This window comes from Protopterus annectens, chromosome 1.part1, assembly GCF_019279795.1.
Source record: "Protopterus annectens isolate FY-2018-M chromosome 1.part1, PAN1.0, whole genome shotgun sequence".
In the NCBI taxonomy this organism is placed as follows: Eukaryota; Metazoa; Chordata; order Ceratodontiformes; family Protopteridae; genus Protopterus; species Protopterus annectens.
The window spans coordinates 1593866365-1593889278 of record NC_056726.1 but is presented as its reverse complement, the minus strand read 5'-3'; positions in this window follow the sequence as shown (position 1 = coordinate 1593889278).

The window sequence follows — 22914 nt, the reverse complement described above, 5'->3', positions numbered from 1 at the left end:
AACCAGGGTTTGAACTCTTTAATTTTAGTTATATATGCTGGAATTCTGGAGTTAAAGATTAATGGCTTGTACCCATTTTGAAGTTTTAGTATCAATGAATTGTGGTCTGAAAAGGGGCAGGGAGTGACTGACAAATTAATGATTTTAGAGTGTAAGTCATGGGCAGCAAAATTTTTATCTATTCTAGTTTGGGTACCAAATATGTAATCTTGATGGGAAAACAACAAAGATTTATCTTCTTTAAATTTGAAAGTATCTACAAGATGAAATGATTCTACCCACTTGTTTAAACCTTTTGATACAGCAGATGTACGCAGCAGTCTTTTATTTGTAGTTTCAGAAATATCAAATATACAGTTAAAATCTCCTCCTAATATTAAGTTGCCTTTATAATTATTGGAAATGAAATCCAAGTTTTTTTTTAACAGTTCCTGTTCCAATGCCTGGGAACCAGTATAGATTGGCTAGGGTCCATATTCTGTTATTATAGATCCTTGAGGTACACCTGTGGTTGTGTTCAGAAAAGGAGGGTTGCCATTTGGTGGATTGTTGTCTATTGGTGAGACAGTCTGAGAACCAGTTTAAGGTATGGGGTGAGAGACCTAAGTTGGTGAGGTTTGTGAGCAGAAGGGGATGTGAAACTGTGTCAAAGGCCTTAGTCAGATCTAGGAACAGTGAGGAGACTATGAAACCGTCATTACAAGCCCTGTTTACTGTGTCTATAAATGATATGAGAACAGTACAGGTACTATGACCTGGCCTAAAGCCATGCTTTGTGTGGAAAAGTATCTGGTTTTGGACAAGATAGTTAAGAAGTTGAGTGTAAATACATTTTTCTAATGTTTTAGAGATGGGAGAGGATAGCGATGGGTCAGAAATTAGAGATATCAGAGTTGTTGCCACCTTTATGGAGTTTAAGAACAAAGCTTTCTTCCATATGTTTGGTATACTGGACTCCTGAATAGATCTATTGAGGAGTATGCTGATAGGATAGGCAATGGAGTTTGCAGATAGTTGCAGAAATTCAACAGGTAAATTCTCTGGTGGGTTAGTACAAGGCTTGAGTTTATGAAGTAGTTTCTTTATAGTGGAAGTTGGTACAGGTGATAATGAGAATAGAGGAGTAGTAGAGGAGTGTGAAGTGGGAGGTTCAGGTGGGCAGGGGTCTATAGGTGGGAAGGTACTGGTGAGTTTAGCTATGGTGTTGGCAAAATATGAATTGAAGAGCAAGGCTACCTCAGCGGGAGTTTTATCTGGATTAGGGCAAGAACTGTTATTTTTACCTGGATGGTGCAGGGAATTGATTGTGCTCCAAAATTTCTTTTGGTTTAGTTTGTATTGGTCTTGATGGCTTAGGAAGTGTTCTTTTTTATTTTTAATCACTAGTTATTTTGCCGTGTTGTGTAAATTTAATATTGAATGAGGTCATTAGGATTTTTTTTTTTTTGCCAGGTTTTCCAAGCTTTATCCCTAGCAGACATAATTTGCTTTGTGTGTTTGGTAACCCAAGTTGCTTGTTTAGCTTTTATTCTTTTTAGGCGAGGTGGGGCTAAACTATTTAAAATTCTAAGAAATGTTGAATTGAAGAATTTAACAGCCCCATGGACAGGGAGATATTTGAGTGGGGTCCAGTTGATCCTTTATAAGATTTCATTAAAGGTGTTGGGGGAGAAGTGAAATAAATCTCTGGTTTGCTTAACATGGTGGGTGCTTAGGATTAAGGTGGTCTTACGAGTTATAAAGATAGGCAAGTGGTCATTAATACTGTTAGGTAGTGTGCCGGAGGAGATTTTGTTAGGATCAGAGACGAGTATCCAATCCAAAATTGAGCCACTGTTTTATTGTTGTGCCTGATTATTTTGATTATTAGTTGTGTATAGTTATATAGATTTATGGTAGTGGAAGGGTCCTGATTAGAAATATCAAGCCAGTTAATGCTAACATCCCCTAGGATGATGGTTTCATTTGTAATGTCATTAGTTGACCAAGCAAGAATGTCTTCAAGTATAGGAATGTTGTTGCCTGGGGGGGGGGGGGGGGCTGTATATGACTATGATACAAAGGTTTATACTGTTATTCATTTTTAGGAAGGATAATAGTATCTCGTATCTCTGCTGTTGAGAATTGTGGGACAGGTTTTATGTATTGAACTATAGTGAAGGTGTTTGGGTATATCAAGGCAATACTGCCCCCTTTTTTCTGTGGTCTGTCTATTCTGAGGCAGTTGTAATTAGGGGGTAGGAATTCAGCATCTTTGATATAAGGTTTTAACCATGTGTCAGTAATGGCAGTGAAGTCTGGATTGTTTTTGTCTAACCAGGCACGTAGGTATGGTATTTTATTTCTCATGCTTTGGAGATTGATGGTGGTGAAGTTTAGGGTCTTAAAGGAGGTTGGGGGGTTATAACAGACTGGAGGGGACTAGAGTTTGGATGTATATTGTTGCATTGACTTAGGCTACAGTGGGTGTGGAGATTTACAGATTGCAGTTTCTTTGTAATATTGATGAGATTGTTTAGAATTTAGTTTTTGTTGTGGTGGTTTTGATGTGAGAGGATTTTTTGTTTGATTTGTAAGATTACATCTGTGGCATATAAAGTAGGCCCTACTGAGGAATAGCTGGGGAGAGATTGTATAAGTATGGTTGCTGTAGAAGTAGGTTTGTAAGGTATGTGTCCTGTGTGATGAAATGTTAGTTGTAGAAGGAGATAGAGGTATAGAGAGAACAGAAATGGAATAGCTTTGGAGGTGAGAGACATTTTATATGGCTGTACGTTTTTATGTGTGTATGATGTTGTTTGTAGGACTAATAAGGTGAATGGCAGTGATGGTGTTATAAGTAGCTGTGGGTAGGATGGGTAGAGTCTCTACTTATCATACCCATAGCTACTTATAACACCATCACTGCCATTCACGTAGAGTATTGAATAGAGTTAGAGAGATAGGATAACAGCAGTAAGCAAAAAAGAAATTATGTGAGGTGGGAGGAAGTAATATGAGAGCAGGGTAGATGACGTGTAGAATAGTAATATTTGGAGGTATAGGGGATAAAGTAGTAGAGTAATTGAGAGGTGCACAGATAGTAGATGAGGTAGGAGGGGTAGGAAGTGGTAGGTTAGGAGGATGTACTATAGCGAGGAGGTTGGATAGCAAAGTAGTCAGAGTTAAACGAGAGTGGAGAGGTTAAAATACAGGTAGGAGATAGTTGTGAGTTGAGCCTATGATCAATTAAAGTAAGGTAGTACAGTATAGAAAGTAAGTATAGGAAGAGTGCAAGGAGAGACATTGGTTGGTTGAAAGGTGATGGGGAAGGAGGGTAGTGAAAAAAGTGCAGATGACTGTATTGCTATAATGGGAAATAGGGGGAGTAACCTGGTGTAGGGTGGAGCATCTGGTTAACTATAAAGGAAATGTTGTTGGGATGGGTGGGAATAGGGGGTTAGGGTGGGGATCGAAGTGAGATCAGACATAGTGAGGGTGAATGGAGTGGGCTCGGCCAAGGAGCTCAATTCAGAGCAGACAACACTGTTAATTGGAATGAGTCAGCAGAGAACCATGATTATCTACATACAAATAAAGATTTCAAGTCCTGCAAGGAAAATGCAGGTGGGGGGGATGCGGGTCCTAGAGTGTAAGTCTCAGCTAGTATTAAACAAAGGTACAGGAACACAAATACATTTAAATGTAAACCTACACTAGGTGCTTGTAATACACCAGAAAGTTGAAACTTTTAAAGAATCCTGTTAAACTGTGAGGCAGCCTGCAGATAGGTCCGATGAACAGGTATAATCACACTGTTGCAGTTTAATTCTAGTGTAAGTAGCCACTAGGTAAATTGAACTAGATGCTTGTAATACACCAGAAAGCTGAAACGTTTAAAGAGTCCTGTTAAACTGTAAGGCAGCTTGCAGATATGTCCGATGAACAAGTATAATTACACTGTTGCACTTTAACTCTAGTGTAAGTAGCCACTAGGTAAATTGAATTTAGAGACATGCACACATCTAGGACACCATGGTAAGGAGATAATGGAATGCAAAGAAATGGAGGAGAAGCCAAATAATGACCAGAGAATGTGTGCAGAATTATGAGGAGATGTTTCAAAGAAATTTATTTGATGGAGATTAGTCAGCAAATGATGGATGTTTAATTACAACCCTCCAGTTTGGAGGGTTACAGGATGATTTCCTTAAAGAAATGATGACACAGAGTGAGCCAGAAAATTAAGGAAATATTTCCTGGGGGATCATTATAGAGAAAACACAAAAGGAGGATGCAGAGATTTTTCTGAAGAATAGTTGTGAGATGGAAAAGAAAAACATGCAAAAAAAGTAAAAAAAGGCAAACTTTGAGTAGCAGAAAAGAAGACAGAAGAAAATGAAAACAGAAATATGTGGTAAGGATTCATAGGTTCATAGGATGATACTAGGCTATTGGGCTGGAGGCCCTTATAAGCCTAGACAAGAATTTCACCCATGTTCCCACAAAGTTAGTACTAGTTTTCCCTGTCCAGCAGGGACACAGGTGGAATCCCAGGGGTATATTTTCTGTTTCCCATCCAGTCACCCAGGTTCCTCTTAAAGAGGGCTAGTGAGGTACTCTGCTTGACATGGAGAGGAAGTCTGTTCCACAGATAGGGGAGTTGTTGGGAAACAAATCTATCCCACAAATTCTATTAATGTCACAGACCAAGTTGAGACCTTGCATGCGAGTTGCACGAGTGGAGTTTTGACTTACGGATATGCAGCAACTCCATTAAGGTTGAGTCTGAGACATCCTTGTATGCCAGATACAGGTCACCTCTGAGCAGTCTGTATGAGATCCAGTTGTTGTAAATGTCTTGTGAGGTACATACCAAAAGGGGAATTGTACTCAATAACGGGTCTAATGAGTGACGAGTAGAGGGGAACAATGACCTCTTCTTTCCTGGATGAGAAGCCTTTTGTGATGAGGTGTGCCACATAGAAAGATTTCCTGACTACTGTGGCAATGTGATTATCAAAGGAGAGACTACTGTCCACCTGTGTCCCAAGGTCTCTTATCACACTTTCGGTGTTAAGTAGACTACCACCTATGTGGTAGCTAATGGGTACAGAGTTTTTACCAAAGGGGATGACAATGCACTTTTTGACATTGAGCTTGAGGCCATGGCTTTGACACCAGGTATCTGTCTTAGTGAGGCCCTTTTATAGGATGTCCACATTGTTAGGAGTTTCGATTATGGCTCCTAGTCATCTGTGAACTTTGTTAGCCAAAGACCTTCTGTGTTAGCCTGTACTTCAGAAAAGTAGATACCAAACAGGAGAGGACCCAGGACATAACCCTGTGGTACTCCACTTGTCACTGGTCTGAAGTCAGACTTGGAGTCTGCTACTTTCACAGTGTGGGTTCTGTCAGTGAGTCAGTTGGCAACCCATCTTGTGACATAGGGATTTATACCTAGCTTAGTGAGTTTATCTATAATTCCAGAGTGGTGGATGGTGTCAAAAGCCTTGGCGAGATCTCGATAGGCTGTGTGAACCACCTTACCCTCGTGTACGGCTTTGATGACTGCTTCAAAGAAGTCTATCAGGATTAGGAGACATGAGCTGCCTTTTACAAACCTGAACTGGGTGAGGTCCAGAGTTTGGAGATTACCAGTGTCTTTGTTTATAAGTTCCATGATGATACATTCCATGGCCTTGCAGACCAGACTTGTTAGGCTAATGGTGTGGCAGTTCCCAGGGTCCGTGGTGGCTCCCCCTTTGTGGAGTGGGATAACCATTGCTGTGCGCCATTCAGTGGGCACAAAGCCTGAGGTGAGGCTATGATTGAACATGGTGCTTAGGTGGGGTGCCAGTTTATTCTGTAGTTCATGTAGAACGCAGCCTGGGATGCTGTCAGGTCCCATGAATGCTGTGTTCTTAGCTATGGAGAGTGTGGTTTTTACCTGTGCAGCTGTGATTAAAGGAACCTTGTATTCTTCTGGTATAGAGATGGGCCCTTTAGGGGTGAGAGGGGGGTAAAGTTAGCACTGAACCTATCTGCCAGGATGTTGGCAATATCAGTTGGTTCTGTATATTTATGCCATTGTGCTATAACTCAGAGCAGATCTGAGTGTTGCTATTAAGATTCTTGACATAGCTATAGAATTTGTGGTTGTCCTTAGAATCAGTATCAATTTTGTTTTCGTAACTAGCTTTGGAGGATTTTATGAGGGATCTCAGCTTCGTACTGAGGGTGACCAGGCAGTTCCTCCAATCATGGGATTTTACTCTTTTTTGCAACAGTTTCTTTCTTCTGTTGTAGAGTATGTTTATGGCAGGGGACCACCAGTTTGGCTTCCTTTTTTTGAAGGATAGCATCTTGGTTCTGTTAGGGATAGCACGATCCATGCACTCATGTAAGTGCTTTTAAAGTGCATTTGTGTAGGATTCAGCAGTCGTACCTCTATTGTCCATCTGCATGGGTGTCGTGAAGTTTGCCAGTTCTGTCTTAAGAAGCATAAAGTTGGCTTTGGAGAAATTTTTTAAAGTGGTTTCCTTAATGGGGGTGGGGGGGTGGGGGGGGATTTGGATGTCTAGGGTGATTAGCTTGTGGTCAAATCTGACCAACGAGAAATTGACCTCTGGTGTGGAACACCGGTATCCCATGTTGGTAATGACCAGGTCTAGGATATTGCTGCCCCTGGTGGGGGTGTGGTTAAGTTGATCCAAGGTGTTGGAATTTATGAATTCCAGAAAACGTTGCGCAAAATAGTTGGTATATGAGTAGTTTTCCCAGTTAATGGTGGCGGTAGATGAAATCGCCCATTATTAGGGTTTTGAGTTGTACCCTAATATTTTCCAGTGTATCAAGAAATGAGGAGTAGGAATCCTGGGGCATGGTGGGGGATCTGTAGCAAGTTACAATTTGGATTGCAGTCTTGCCAGAGTTAGTTGCACTTGGATAATCTCGGATGCATTATGCTGAGCAACTAGCCTGGAAGTGTGGATATCCTTAATGAATATGGACATGCCTCCGCCTTCAGTGTTTCAGTTCAGGTTAGGTGGGTGAAAGGTGTGATATGAATTATAGCCTGGTAATGCAGGGGTGCTCTCTGGAGCCTTGAACCAGGTCTCTGTCACTGCACAGATGTCGATGTTCTCCATTTTAAGGAGTGCCTCCAGTGAATGCATTTTGAGGTTTAGACTTCTAGCATTGAGTAGCATTACCCTCGTATTTTGCTACAGGCACTATAGGGGTGGCAAGAGCCTTAGCTGGTATCTGGAATCCCAAGGGCAAAAGGTGCAGGCCATCTCTGCCAAAGCATAGTGGTCTGTCAATCATGTCATCCCAGGCAGACAGATACTGGATCCCCTTAGAATGACACCAGAAGCTTAGTCAATTGTTGAAGTCAATCATTTTGTCCTTGTACTCTGGTATCATTCTGGGTGATGACAGGATGCTACTCAGGGCTAGAGTCATACCTGCCTGGGCTACAAGATCAGAGAGCTCCTCCATGTTTCTTTTCATGTAGTCCAGAGAGGTATGTCTCAGGTCATTCACACCAACATGGACAATGACAGAGTCATATTTGTACTTGCTGTGGAGTGACCTGTGTGCGTGCGTTATGTGGCTGATCCTGGCACCTGACAGGCAGCTGACAGTAACTTTCTCCTTGTTTAGCCTGGTGAGTGGAACATCAGTTTGCCTGACTATACAGTGACCTATGACTAGAATGTTGGGTACATAGTTATGCCTTATGGGCTGTGGTTGAGTGGCACAATGAGTTTGTGGGCTATGTGTCATTTGGGTTGTGTTGGGGAGTGGAGGTTGCTTGCATTTCTGCTTTGGAGATCTCTGTTGCTTGAGCAGATTTTTATTGAGAACCTCCGTGAAAGTAGGTGTGTGTTTTGTGTTTCTATGTGTCTGTTTTGGTGGTGTAGATTTTGAGGGACTATGTGATGAGTGTGGTGTGGTGCAAGTGTTTACCTTCTCCTCTTGACTGTCTAGTCCAGTCTTGGGTGAAGACAGCTTTGCTTCCAGTTTGGCTATATAAGTGCATCTCTCACAGGTTGTAGTGTTGGGTGGTAGGAGGAGAAGGTTGTCTGTGTACATGAGGCAATTGCTGCATTGCTCAAAAATGCCCAGATTCATCAGATAGACAGGAGAAAACACCGGGAGCTGACCCTTTGACATGCCTGGATAGGTGCTTATTTATTAAGTACTAAAAACTGTTTTCCTCTAGACAAGTGAGGAAAGTTGAGTGCTGTAGTAGTTTTATAGCTTATTTAGTGCTTACAGCAAGTTCTGAACAAGTGCTGATTTCAAAGAAACAGATTTGAGTGCTAAAACTAAAAAACTGGCTAGTTCTAAGGGAAAATTTGAAGAGAAGACTTTATGGTGTCAGGAATAGTTTAAACCTAGCTAAGCGGCGATGCATAAAGTGTATTTCTTTTTTTTAATATAACAGTAGCAAATGAGCAAACTGATTTAAACAAATTAACCAATTAACCAATAAAAAGCTAAAAACTGAGCCCCGTTCCAGCAGTTTTGATCAGGCAAGTTTTAACTGCACACTCTTGCCACTAGATTGCAGGGGAACCTTCTCCAAAAAAAGATGGTCTGGTTTAGTGCTCAAGTTATACAACCAAAGCTAGGTTCAGCAGGTCTGAATTTAGTCTATGCTATAGCAAACAAGGTGTACCAATTTCAGAAAGAAACAGTTCAAATAAGCAGGCACAATAAGCCTTTAACCAGAAACTCCCAGCTCAGAAGAGCAGAATCTACCCTCTCCTCCCACAAGAGTGCAGATCACACCTTCTTAATGTAAAATAACAGGCCCAAAGCCCAAGTGCTTAAACCAGATCTAATACACTTTTAGAATAAAAGACACTAAGCCTTCAATCAGCAACTCCCAACTTAGAAGGATGTAAGCTACCTGTCCTGCTACAACAGTGCAGGCCACAAACCTTCTTAATGTAAAACAACTGGTCTGAAGCCCAAGTGCTTCAGCCAAAGGCTTAGAATAACCATTACAATTTAATCAGGCTACTAATAAGCAGTAATAAATGCAGCAGATTAAATGCAATTAAGTATTTTTAAGAACAAGCAGCAAAATCAAAATAAAGTAATGAATTAGGAAGAAATACAAAAACAGTAAAAGCAGATGAATAAAGTGCAATTCTTTTATATAACAATAGAAAACGAGCAAACTGATTTAAACAAATTACCCAGTTAACCAGTAAAAGAGCTCAAAACTGAGCCCTCTTCCAGCAGTCTTCAATCAGACAAGTTCTAACTGCACACTGCTGCCACTAGGGTGCAGGGGAACCTTCTCCAAGAAAGATAGCCTGGATTAGTGTTCAAGTTATACAAACAAAGCTCGATTCAGGATGTCTGAATCTAGTCTATGCTAGAGCAAACGAGGCACACCAATTTCAGAAAGAAACAGTTCAAATTAGCAGGCACAATAAGCCTTTAACCAGAACTTCCCAGCTCAGAAGGGCAAAATCTAGCCTTTCCTCCCACAAGAGTGCAGACCACAAACCTTGCTTTAACTAGAACTAATACACTTTTAGAATAACAGACACTGAGCCTTCAATCAGCAATTCCCAACTTAGAAGGATGTAAGCTACCTGTCCTGCCACAACAGTGCAGACCACAAACCTTCTTAATGTAAAACAACTGGTCTGGAGCCCAAGTGCTTAAACCAGAAGGCTTAGAATAACAGTTACAATTTAATCAGGCTATTACCAAGCAGTAATAAATAGAGCAGAATAAATACAATTGAATACTTTCAAGAAGATGCAAAAGCAAAATAAAGTGCATTTCTTTAAGTAAAGTGCAAGGAGAGAGGAAGGAGGAGCAGAAGAAAAATTCAAGGTTAAGAACCTAAGTGGGTTGGCCATCTGAAATGTTCTCTCTCTATTAAGTAGAGCGAACATCAGACTGGGTGGGGTGCCCCAGATCAAATTTACAGCAGGGGCGGGCAACTGCAAAGCCACAAACTATAACAACACCACAAGAATACAGTGGGTGGGAGAGGAAAACCCAGTTTCAGGACAGATGAGAAACAGAAAACAATGCCAGAAAATATATAAAATAATTCAGTCAGGCAAAATGAAGACAATGCCGAACTCTGAAATGTTAAAATGCCAAGAAATATATTTATCAATCAGCTATATATTTCCAGATTGTTTGGGAATCACACACCAGCCAGAACACTAGGAGTTTCTAACAGTGTATGCAGGAATTTACAAACAGAAATGATTTTTAAATCAGCAAGCCTTGAAGCAATCAGGTAACACAAAAGCTGTTAGACCAGTTTTATAAACTTCACCGCAGGAATAGGGGGGAAGCAATTTCAGGACAGATGAGAAACAGAAAACAATGCCAGAAAATATATAAAATAATTCAGTCAGGCAAAATTAAGACAATGCAGAACTCTGAAAGGTTAAAATGCCAAGAAATATACTTATCATTCAGCGATATATTTCCAGATTTTTTGAGAATCACACACCAGCCAGAACACCAGGAGTTTCCAACAGTGTATGCAAAGTAAAGAAGACAAAGAAATAGACAGGTATGAAGTGTGGGACAATTTAATAGCTCCTTTGGGAGTAAAAGCACATGAGGTAAGAACATTTATTCTTATTAACATAGATACATTTTGCGACATTTTATTTGAGACTGTTTTTTCAATGGACATTTTTCTTGGAGTGCATAAAAATGAAGGACTGTAACCCATGGAATCTTTATGTGATAAAAGCATTTAACAAGTAAATGAAAAGGAAAATTCATGAACAATTTTGAACACTGATGAAAAGAGAGACTTTGAATGGACATTTGAAAAAAATATATAAAGAAGTACTGGACCTTGCAAAATATTATGACAAAAGAGGTGTATGGACCAGTGGATTGGATTTTAATATTGTATTAAAAATAGAAAGAGAAAAAAATAATGCATATACCAAGCATAATAAATGTGGAGGGGAATATGGGTTTTGTAAAACACTTGAGACAATGCAAAACATGTTTTGTTTGTGGAAAAGAAGTAAATTTGATAAGAAACTGTGATAACAGAATGTTATAATTTTTTGGGAAAGGGGACATGATGCAAAAACTTGAACTGAAATGTTATAAATGTAACCAAATTTGACATTTATGGATGGACTGCAAAACTGAAAATAAGAGTAAGAAAAAAGGGAAAGAGATGAAAATGAAGAAAGAGATGAAATTTTAGAAGTAGTAGAAATATACAAAAATTAGATGAGAAACAAAATAGTAAAGGGGACATAGAAGAAGATTATGAAATAAATGATGAAGAAGACATAAAAAGGGAGGTAGTCAAAGAAAAAAATAATTATATTGGTAAAAGACAGAAAAAGAAAATTCAAAGGGATAAGTACAAAAGAAAACAAGAAAGGAAATGGATGAAAAAGAACAAATAAAGATAATGGGTGAGGGTTAGTATAATGGCTATGTTTTTTCATTCAGACACAAAGTGCAATGTTTGATTCTCAACTTTGGGATAGAAATTGACTAGGCTTAGAATGGCCTGTTAAGAAAGCTAGCCTAGTAATTAACTTTGACCTTATGAAACCATGAATATAGAGAAATGAAAATTTTAGAATGATTTCTGTAAATGTAAATAATATTAATACTATAATAAGATGAATAGGGAGTTTGCAGTAGTGTAATACAAGAGATGTAGATGTAATTTAATTAGAAGGCACAATAGTTTTTTAACAAATGAAGCAATATCACAAACAGAAAAAACTATGGGAAGGAAAGAATTTTGAATTTGGGAAATGATAAATGTTCTGAAATAGCCATATTCTGTAGAAGTGCAGTAAAGATATTAGGTATGACTTTAGCAAAAATGGGAAGATTAGGCATTGTATATTTAAAATAGAATGAACAAGCATATAAAATTATAACATTATATGCTTATGCAAATTGTAAAAAAGGGAAAGCTTATTTCATTAGATTTTATACTATTTAGTAATAAATACGGATATTATAATAACAGGAGACTTTACTTGTGATTTAAGAGACAAGCTTAAAAAAAGGAAATTATATAAGGAAAGTGTTAGAAGATATAAATGTGGCAAGTTAAAACTAAGTGTCAAAAATTCATGGACTTACAAAAGGAGTTTGTATAGAAGTGAAATATTTTTTTTATAGTATTGGAAGATTTAGTTATAGGAGAAGGAGAGGTAGTTGAAACATGATTTTCTGATCTCCATGAAATATGGTTAGAAAAAAAGTAAAATGAAGAATATATAAAATAAGCAAAGCAATGAAAAGGATAAATGAGAAAGAATAGAATGAAGAAGGAATGAGATTAGTGCGACAGTTATGGTAAGATCATATCACTAAAACAACATTTTATAAAAATTAGTCTGAATGGTGGATGATATTTAAGGAAAAATATAAATAATGTTTTTGCAGTGGCAATATAATGTGAAAAAAGTAGGAAAAGAAAAAAATATTTAAAAAACAATGCATTGGAAGAATTGGAACATAATGAAAGAAAGCGCTTTTACTAAGAAAATGAATTCTATGAAAGAAATCAAGAGAAATTACAAGAATTGTTACATAAGCAAATATATTTTTACAAGGAAAAAGAGAAGAAGTAATGAATTACTTAAGAAGATTAGTAAAGGAAGATGGTAGTACAATGATGGAAATAAAAAAATGTAAAAGGAGAAATTGAAATAACTTAGGAAAAGATTATGAATAGTGTCATACAATATGTACAAGAAATGATTAAAGAAAGAAAGAAGGTTGTGAAAAAACATGGGAAGTAAAGATGTTAACAAAAAAAGAGAATAAAGAGTTGGAATATGATATTTTATTAAATGAGTTAAACAAAGTATTTAGGACAAGTAAATATAGACTTAGCTGCAGGACTAGATAAAATAGGGCATGAAATGTATAAAAATGTAATGAACTGACAAAAAATATTTGTAAAGATTTTGAATGAATAGTTAAATGAAGATTTTATTTATAAAGAATTATGTAGCAGAATACTTAAATTCATATGGAAGAAGGAAGATAGAAGACAATTAAAAACTGGACATTGATAGTATTAAATAATAATGATTATAAGATCTTTATGAAAACAATACAAAGGAGATTTGAAGCTACAATAGAAAACATTATTGAAGATTGTGAATATGGTATTAAGGGGAAGGAATGCCAAGAATTATTAATGATAGGTAAAGAAATTGTAGATGGGATTATAAATAGAAAACAAGAAGTGAAAATCATGATAGGAGACCTTAATAAGGCATGCGATACAACTGGACATAAAATTGTATGGGCAATAATGAAAGAATATAATATAAGTGAGAAATTAATGAAAGTATATATGTCAGTATATAGTAATAATAAAGTAAATATACTTGTAAATGTCTGGTTAAACCAAGAGTTCTATATAAAGAGTGATGTAAGACAGGTATGTCCAACGAGGTGTATACTCTTTGCATTAGTTATGAATGTGATAGAATGTGAAATAAATTACACATTGAAGTAAGCAGTGTATATAACACCTGAAGGATTAAGAATTCCATTTTTATTAACATGTGTAGAGGACATTATAATAGTTGCAAAAAACAAAATCTGTCTCAAATAAGTAATAATTTGCATACATGAATGTCTAGAGGTGATAGGGATGACTTTAAATAAAGAGAAAAGTAAAGGCTGAGGTGATGTAATAAAGACAGAGGGTATATATTTTACGATGAATTAAATTTTTGTGTTGGGTATAAAATCTGGCAATAAAGATGTAACTAGAATTCAGTGGGAAAACAATAGACAAAATAATACCAACCAGTCTTTTTTTGGAGAAAAATATAACTTATTCAGAAAAAAAGGCTTATTTGTGAAATTCAGTCGTAATGTGAAAAATAGCATACTTATCAAGTGTATTTATGTTGCCAGCAGTATTTGAAAGGGAATTATAACAGATTTTTTTTTATTTATATGAGGTTATAGACTAAACCCAGTAAAAAGAGTTTTGTATGTAAATAAAGAAGAATGAGGTTTAGGGTTAATTAACCAAGTTCTACATGCTGCTTAATTAAATGTTTACAAAGTGTTAAAGTGGATAAATGAAATATATGAGAGATTAGTAATAAAATGGTGTAAATATAAGCATGATATATTTGGGGTATGGTAAAATAGAGTGAAAGAGAGTGTATAAATGAAGGAATAAAATGTTATAAAGAAAAAATATTTTTGTGGAAAATAAAAATTGGAAACGCATGGTATAAGAATGTAATGATAAAACATTACTTTGTAAAACCATGGGAAAATCTAACAGATGAAAAAAATAAAGCTATAAAACAAGTAACAAATGGTGTAATCAAAAAGAAAAATGTTAAGATTTCTGTGGAGACTGGTAACAGATAAATTACCAGTAAAATGAAATATGCCATAGAAAAAGAAACATGATAGAATAGGTTTGCATTGTCTAGAAAAAGAAACTACAGGACATGAGTTTTTGAAATGTAAAAGGGTAAAAAATTTGTGGGGAAACCTATGTAAAGACGAGTTGTTTAAAGATATAAAAGAAGTGGATCAAATAAACATGTTTATGATTAACTATGGATATTCTTAAAATAGAAGTAAAGAATATGTAAAAAGAATAGATAGAAAAGTTATTTTATGTCATATGGGTTATAAATTAAATTATGTTTAATGATAAATTGATTTAAGCAATAATATTAAAGTATAGTCAGATGGTGATTATGAAAAAGGAGTAGGGATCTAATATGGATGAAAATTTAGTGTGACTGTAAAGTAAATTATGAATATGCATAAATAGAATTGCATATCTATATATTTGTATATTTGTAAATATTTATAAATATGTAAATGTGGTATAAATAAATGTTCTTTTTGTATATAAATAAACGGCCACTACTCTTTGGTGTGGGTGGCCATGGTGGTGCAGCGGTTAGCATTGTCGCTTCACAGCAAGAGGTTCTTCGGTTCGATCCTTGGCTGGGATGCCTTCTGTGCGGAGTCTGCATGTCCTTCCTATGGTCACGTGGGTTTCCTCTGGGTGCTCTGGTTTCCTTCTACATCCCAAAGACATGCTGTACGTGGATTGGACACTCTAAATTGGCCCTAGGCGTGAGTCCATGTGGGTGTGTGCCTTCCGTGGAAGGTTAGGTGCCAGGCTGGCAACTCAACACTGTAAAACTCTACTGCCAATCATGAGTGGACAGGTGATCCGCTGTGGTGACCCCTAAATGGGAAAAACCAAAAGAAGAAGAAGACTCTTTTCAATAGGTGTCATAGGATCTTTTATATCCATCTGAGCTACCACCAACTCAAGCAGATGGGGCAACAGTTTGACATCTCATCTGAAGGATAACACATTCAGGAGTACAGCATCCCCTTATCCTGCACTGCAGTGTCAACAATTGATCTACCTGGGGGTGGGAACAGGACCAACAGCCTTCTGCCACAAAGGTGAGCATGCCACCTGTTGCACCACTGACACAGCAAATTGTCTGCTTTTATTTTTTAAGGCCACTGAAAATAATTTGCCCATATATGTGTGTTTGTTCTTGTAGACTGTAACAATATATCTACCTATATAGATATCTATCTACATATAGATATGTGTCTATATCTATCTATTTATATATATATATATATATATATATATATATATATATATATATATATATATGCGTGTGTGTGTGTGTGTGTGTGTGTGTGTGTGTGTGTGTAATGGTGTCATTCAAAGGGGATCCATTTCCTGTCAACCTGGGAAGCCATGGTTGACAAACCTCGCTACTTTGCCAGAGACGGTTTGCACCTGGCACCTTTAGGCTTTTAGCTGCTGACAAAGGCTCTAGCCTCCCCAATAGTGCCCCTTTTAAGGCAAGGTCTTGAAAACAACATTAATGACATGAAATTAACCAATCAGAACAAAATAAGCGTCATGCTGCTAAATGCTAGGAGCTTAAACCAAAAAATGCACTTCTATCATTAGAAGATGTAGATGTCTGTGCAGTCACAGAAGCCTGGTTCAAAACCTCAGAGAGTACCCAGGCCTTGCAAGGCTACAATGCCTTCTGCACCTTTAGTCCACAAAATAAATGTGTGAAAACTAAAGGAGGCGGTGTTTCAATCTATATTAGAGATACATTTACCCACCCCTCCCATCTAGTTAGATTGGACAGCTTCATGGAGTTACTCCATCTCCAGGTTATGGTGAGTAACACCCCCATTCATGTCATAGCCAGTTATAGCTCCACCTCCATGAGTCACAACACCTACAAAGCATACTTGACCAAACTGCAGACAATACAGAATTTACCAAACACACAGGTTATGGGGGATTTCAGTAATCCCACCATCAACTAGAAAACCTACACTAGCCCTAAGTCGCTAGTGCAAAAGTTCCTTGACTTTGTTAATTCAAATGCCCTAGAACAAATTGTCCATACCCTAACAAGGGGAATAAGCATTCTGGTTTGGTTCTGGTCCTCACCAACATGTCAAACAGATGAACTGCCGTAACTGTCTGACCCTCATTAGTTCAAACTGACCACAAATCAGTCATCTTCAAGCTAGCATTAACACCAGAACTCACAAAGGGATAAGTCAGACTAAAAAACTTTACTAAGGCAAACTATACCCTCCTAGGTGAAGGTATAAATGCATTTGAAGCCCCACCTCAAGCTGGAAGTGGTAACGATGCCAAAGCTTACACTAAAGCCCTATACAATCACTTATATAAGTGCATAAACTTGGCCATACCAGAAAGAAGCAAAGCCAGAGCTGCAAATAAAACAAGATGCCATGGTAGTCATCCAGCATCAACAAACTTTACAATTAATGCAAAAGTTGCTGTCCAAGAAAACGAAGGCAAGGTCCTAACAATGGAAAAGCCTCAGCCTCAACAGACAAATAAGACAACTTGCCAAATCCTCCAATGGCTGCTTTCAGAGAAACTTAGGCAAGTACAGACAAGGATAAACATAAGGTCTATTACAGCTACATACATAACCTAAAGGGTAGGTCCCAAGCTTGTGCAGAACTAGTGGCCAATGGTATCATACACACTGACCCCACAGAGATAGCAACCATTTTAGCAGATAGGTTTGGTGAAAATTTCAGTCCCTTATTCCCTCCTAACTTACAACAAACCTTCCCCCAATCCTCCCCTCACCCTACATATTTGAAGATCAGGTCTTCAAAGCCTAATCCAAGGTAAAATTCACATCTTCTATGGGATGAGATGACATCTCAGGCTGTCTTCTAAACAGGCTAAAACATGAACTAACATCACCAGTAAGTACCCTTTTCAATAATAGCCTAACCACAGGCTTTGTTCCTGCAGAATGAGGAACAGTCACAGTAATTCCCCTCCACAAAGGTGGCCTAGTAACTGTCCCAGGGAATTACAGACTCATAAGCCTGTCCAGCCTCATCTATAAAGCCATGGAATGTATCATTATGGACTTCATAAAGACATAGGTGACCTCCAAACCCTGGCTCCTACCCAATTTGGCTTTGTGAAGGGCAGATCCTGCCTGTTAAATCTCGTGGATTTCTTTGAAAATGTGATCTAGGCCACTGACAAGGGCAAATCTGTGCACACAACATACCTCGACCTGGCAAAGACTTTCAACACAATCCCACATTCAGGCATTACTGATAAAATTAGCAAACTGAATGTAAATCCCTTCATTGTAAGACGGTTGCCAACTGGCTCATAAATCAGTCACACACTATCAAAGTGGGTGACTCCACATCAACCATCAGACCTGTTACCAGTGGGGTACCACAGGGGTCAATGTCAGACCCTCTACTGTTTGGTATATACTTCTCAGAAGTTCAGGTCAAAACTAAGGGGTTGTGGCTGACCAAGTTTGCAGATGACTGCAAACTAGGTGTAATAACTGAATCCCCAATTGATGTCAGTATACTCTAGGAGGGTTTTACGCAGATCAGCGACTGGTGTATTAGTCATGGTCTCAAAATGAATGCAAAGAAATGCATCATCATTCCCTTTGGCACAAACAATGTCCCCTCACACTATCAAATCTACAACAATACCCTAACTACACATGAAGTGGTAAGGGACCTGGTATCACAGGTTGACTGTGACCTTAACTTCAACCACCATGTGTCTACTGTAGTAAGGAAAGCTTTCTACATAGCATATTGATTAGTAAAGGCATCACCTCAAGAGCAAAAAAAGTTATAGCACCACTATATTTGGCACTTATCCATCCCGTAATTGAGTATACTGCCCCTTTGGCATGTACCGTACTAAGCACCTGCAGCAATTAGAGAGACCTCAGAGGTTTCTAACAAAGAAGATCAAGGGGCTTCAGCATTTGCCTTACACAGACCGACTAAAGTCCCTGTCACTATACTCCGTATTGAATCGACTTCTTAGGGGAAACTTATGCCTGGCCTACAGAGCAATCCAAGACCCAAACCAAATGAACTTGCTGTATATCTGTAAATCAATGGGGTCTAGGGCTACCCATTCCAGGGACCTAAATATGGTCTGTGACTTAAATAGGACATGCTGGAGGGGCAGATTTATCTCCTAGTGACTGCTGAGTCTTTGGAACAGGATACCAATACACGTGGAACAGAGCACCTCTCTGACACTGTTCAAGAGGAAACTGGATGAGGGGTTGGGGCACAGTAAATTCTTACCAGGGATAGAGCTCAAAACCCTCCTGAACATGGGCAGTCATCACTAAATGCAATGTGGAGTACTGACAAGCATTTTTATGGTATTACATTGGAATGAAATGGCTAGACTTAAAATGCATATTTTTTATTTATGTATTTATTTATTTAATATTTTATTGACTAGGAAAGTCCAACTAGGACAGAGCCTATTTTCAGTGGAGGCCCAGGAAGAAATGCTCGAGACAAATCTTTGGGATATGGGAGGAAACTGGAGTACCCAGGGAAAACCCACGTGAATGCAGGGAGGACATGCAGACTCAAACCTCTTGCTGTGAGGAGACAGCTACAACTGCTGCACCACTGCACCACACCAATAAATAAATAAAATAATTTGCCTGTGATATAAATAGGACCTGCTGGAGAGATAGGTATGTATCCCAGAGACTACCCTGTCTATGGAACATGCTCCCTAACCATGTGAAGCAGAGTCCTCCCTAACCCAATTCATGTTCAACTTAGACAATTGGATGGGAAACCAGAAATTCATCCCTGGTTTGGCACTTATGTCTCTAATGGACACAGACAGCCTATAAATGGTTCATCTCCCATGCCCATGCTAACACTTATTAAGGGTATCAAAACTTGTCAAAGAGTTGGCATGCATGGCAAGGCTTAAAAATGCCCTTGTGGTCGTTAGTGTAGTAAACACCTATGAACCTATGAATATATAATATATATGTAAAAAAACAATATATATATGTATATATATATATATATATATATATATATATATATATATATATATATACCAAAAATCAATAGGAGGGCAGCTAAAAAAATCGACACAGAAGATAAATACTCTGTATAATCCAAAAACAGTAGCAATTACCAAGGCTACAGTCACTAGCATAAACTTCTTTATAGTACACATAAAACATGATAAAATCAAAAAAAAAAAACACAATAATATAGATGAGCCTTTTCGGACTTAAAATAAGTCCTTCATCAGATCTATTTCTTTTGTCTGTTGTCACCATTAAATAGTCTGGGTAGCCAATTCTGGTCAAAGGTCACACTAACAAATAACACATTTTTTTTTTTAATTTAGAATGTAAATGTATACTGTAAAAAGGAAAAATGGATAACTATCTTGTTTATGGATAAAAAATCCAAATATTAAAATCCAGTGAAAAACTATTAAAAAACTAATAATCAATACATTCTTTAAACAAATCAGATCGTATATAACATAAGATTAACCAATCAAATACAAATAAAAACCTACAGTGCATTAGCTAAGGAACATTTTCATTCCACCAATAGAGAGAAAATATCGCCGTCATCTTCCTGTCAAAATATTTCAAGGAATGAGAATCAGTATATAGTTAGTAATGAATAATATAAAAGAATTTGTGAACAAGTTTCCAGTACATAAAGGTTCCATCATAAAGCTTCATTTTCCACTCTAATATCTTTAAGTATGAACATCACTATGAAAATAAAGTGCATACACTGATCATGTAAATATTAACAAATAAATTGTGTAAAGTGCAATAAAGTGCATCAAAAATGATGAATGAGTGTAAAATAATATAAAAAATTCCCCTTGGATCAATAATATTTAAGTGTTTTTGAATGCGACTTATTAGGATCACATATTGAAACAAATATCCCAAAGTACAAACTCTTATTTGTTTGCCTGCCATAATCTGAATCACAAAGATTCACCCTGTCAGGTAAAGAACATAAAAGTTTCCATTGAGCACTAATAAAAATCAAGGTGTGCCATAAATTGGCCAATCATCTAAAAAATAGAATCTTCCAACAGAAGTTCCTCATGATTAGTACTCACCACCTTCATAAACATGAAGCCCATCAGAGAAGTCACACTGCAAGCTCCTAACTATTCACCAATGGAGTGCTGCATTACAGACGTTTAGCCAATCAAATACAGACATACAAATCAGAACTTGAGGTGCACTAGAGGTCAGCCAATCATCTCAGAAATGGAGTGTTCTAATAAGATCCCCTCACTGGCATCATACACCAATCAAAACAGGCACAACTTCATGGAGACAATACCCAACCAGAAACACTAACTATCTAAATAAGAACAGTCAAAGTGCATCAAGCATGTGTTCTTTCCAAGTAAATAATTACAAATGAAGTAATTCCAAACAGAATGGTATCAAGATGAGAACAAAAGTTCTTACAACTGACACACAGCCAAACCTGCCAATCAAAAACAAACTTCGCTGTATGTCAGCTAGTCAGGTGGAAAACCATATGTACAAATGGGAATGCATTTTGCTCATTCTACATCAATCAACATACAGTGGATATAAAAAGTTTACACACCCCTGTTAAAATGGCAGGTTTCTGTGATACAAAAAATGAGACCACAATAAATCATTTCAAAACATTTCCCACCTTTAATGTGACCTATAACGTGTGCAATTTAATTGAAAAACAAATCTGTTAGGGGAAAAATATAAAAAATAAAAAACATACAATAAGCTGGTTGCATAAGTGTGCACACCATTAAACTATTATTATGTTGAAGCACCTTTTGATTTAATTAGAGCATTCAGTTTTCTTGGGTACATACCTGCCATCAATTAAAGTGACTCTGATTAACCCCAAATAAAGTTCAGCTGTCCTAGTAAGATTTTTTTGACATTTACTCAGTTGCCTGCTACAGCAAAAGCCATGGTTCATAGAGAGCTTACAAAGCATCAAAGGGATCTCATTGTTAAAATGTATCATTCAGGGGTAGGGTACAAAAGAATGTCCGCAGCATTGGATATACCATGAAAAACAGTGAAGACAGTCATCAAAAAGTGGAGAAAATATGGGACAACAGTGACGTTGCTAAGAACTGGACATCCCTCCAAAATTGATGCAAAGACAAGGCAAAAACTGGTCAGGGAAGCTGCCAAGAGGCCTACAGCAAACTGAAGGAGCTGTAGGAATTGCTGGCAAGTACTGGTTGTGTACTACATGTGACAACAATCTTCCATATTCTCCATATGTCTAGGTTATGGGGTAGCTTTGCAAGACAAAAGCCTTTTCTTATACAGAAAAACATCCAGGTCCAGCTACAAATTGCAAAACAATACATCAAGTCTCCCAAAAGCATGTGGAAAAATGTGTTATGGTCTGATGAGACCAAGGTTGAACTTCTTCGCCACAATTCCAAAAGGTACATTTGGCACAAAAACAGCACTTCGCATCACCAAAAGAACACCAGCCCCACAGTGAAGTATGGTGGTGGCAGTATCATGCTTTGGGGTTGCTTTTCTTCAGCTGGAACTTGGGCTTTAGTCAGGGCGGAGGGAATTATGAACAGCTCCCAATACCAGTCACTTTTAGCCAAAAACCTTCAGGCATCTGCTAGAAAGCTGAAGATGAAGAGGAATTTCACCTCTCAACATGACAATGACCCCAAGCATACATCCAAATCAACAAAAGAATGGCTTCACCAGAAGAAAATTAAAGTTTTGGAATGGCCCAGTCAGAGCCCAGACTTAAATCCAATAGAAAATCTGTGGGGTGGCCTGAAGATGGCTGTGCACAAGAGATGCCCTGGCAATCTGACAGATTGAAGCACTTTTGTAAGGAAGAGTGGGCAAGTTTTGCCAAGTCAAGATGTGCCATGTTGATAGACTCTTACCCAAGAAGACTGAATGCTGTAATTAAATGAAAAAGGTGCTTCAAAAAGTATTTGTTTAAGGGTGTGCACACTTATGCAACCAGCTTATTGTACTTTTTTTTTATTTTTTATATTTTTTCCCCTAAGAGATTCTTTTGTTTTTCAATTGAACTGTACAGGTTATAGGTCACATTAAAGGTGTGAAAAGTTTTGGAATTATTTATCGTGGTCTCATTTTTTTATATCCCAAAAACCTGCCATTTAACAGGGGTATGCAAACTTTTTATATCCACTGTAAACCCAGACAAAATGATGATGATCACAAACATTCAAGAGTATCTAAATAAGATTTCAAATGATTTTAAGGAGTTATTTAAAAAAATAAGTTATCTTACATAACAAACCGTGGACAAAGCTTATAGCCAAAATAAAAATCTATAAATGCTTATTAACAGTTTGTTAAAAATGGAATACATGTCCACTATATAACTTCTGTCCTGATGAACAAAATAATAATTATTATAAATAATTAAATATATCAGTAGTAGTTACTCATTATAATTTCACAAGCATAATATTGCCTAGACAAGAGTGGAAATTCTTACAACTAATACACA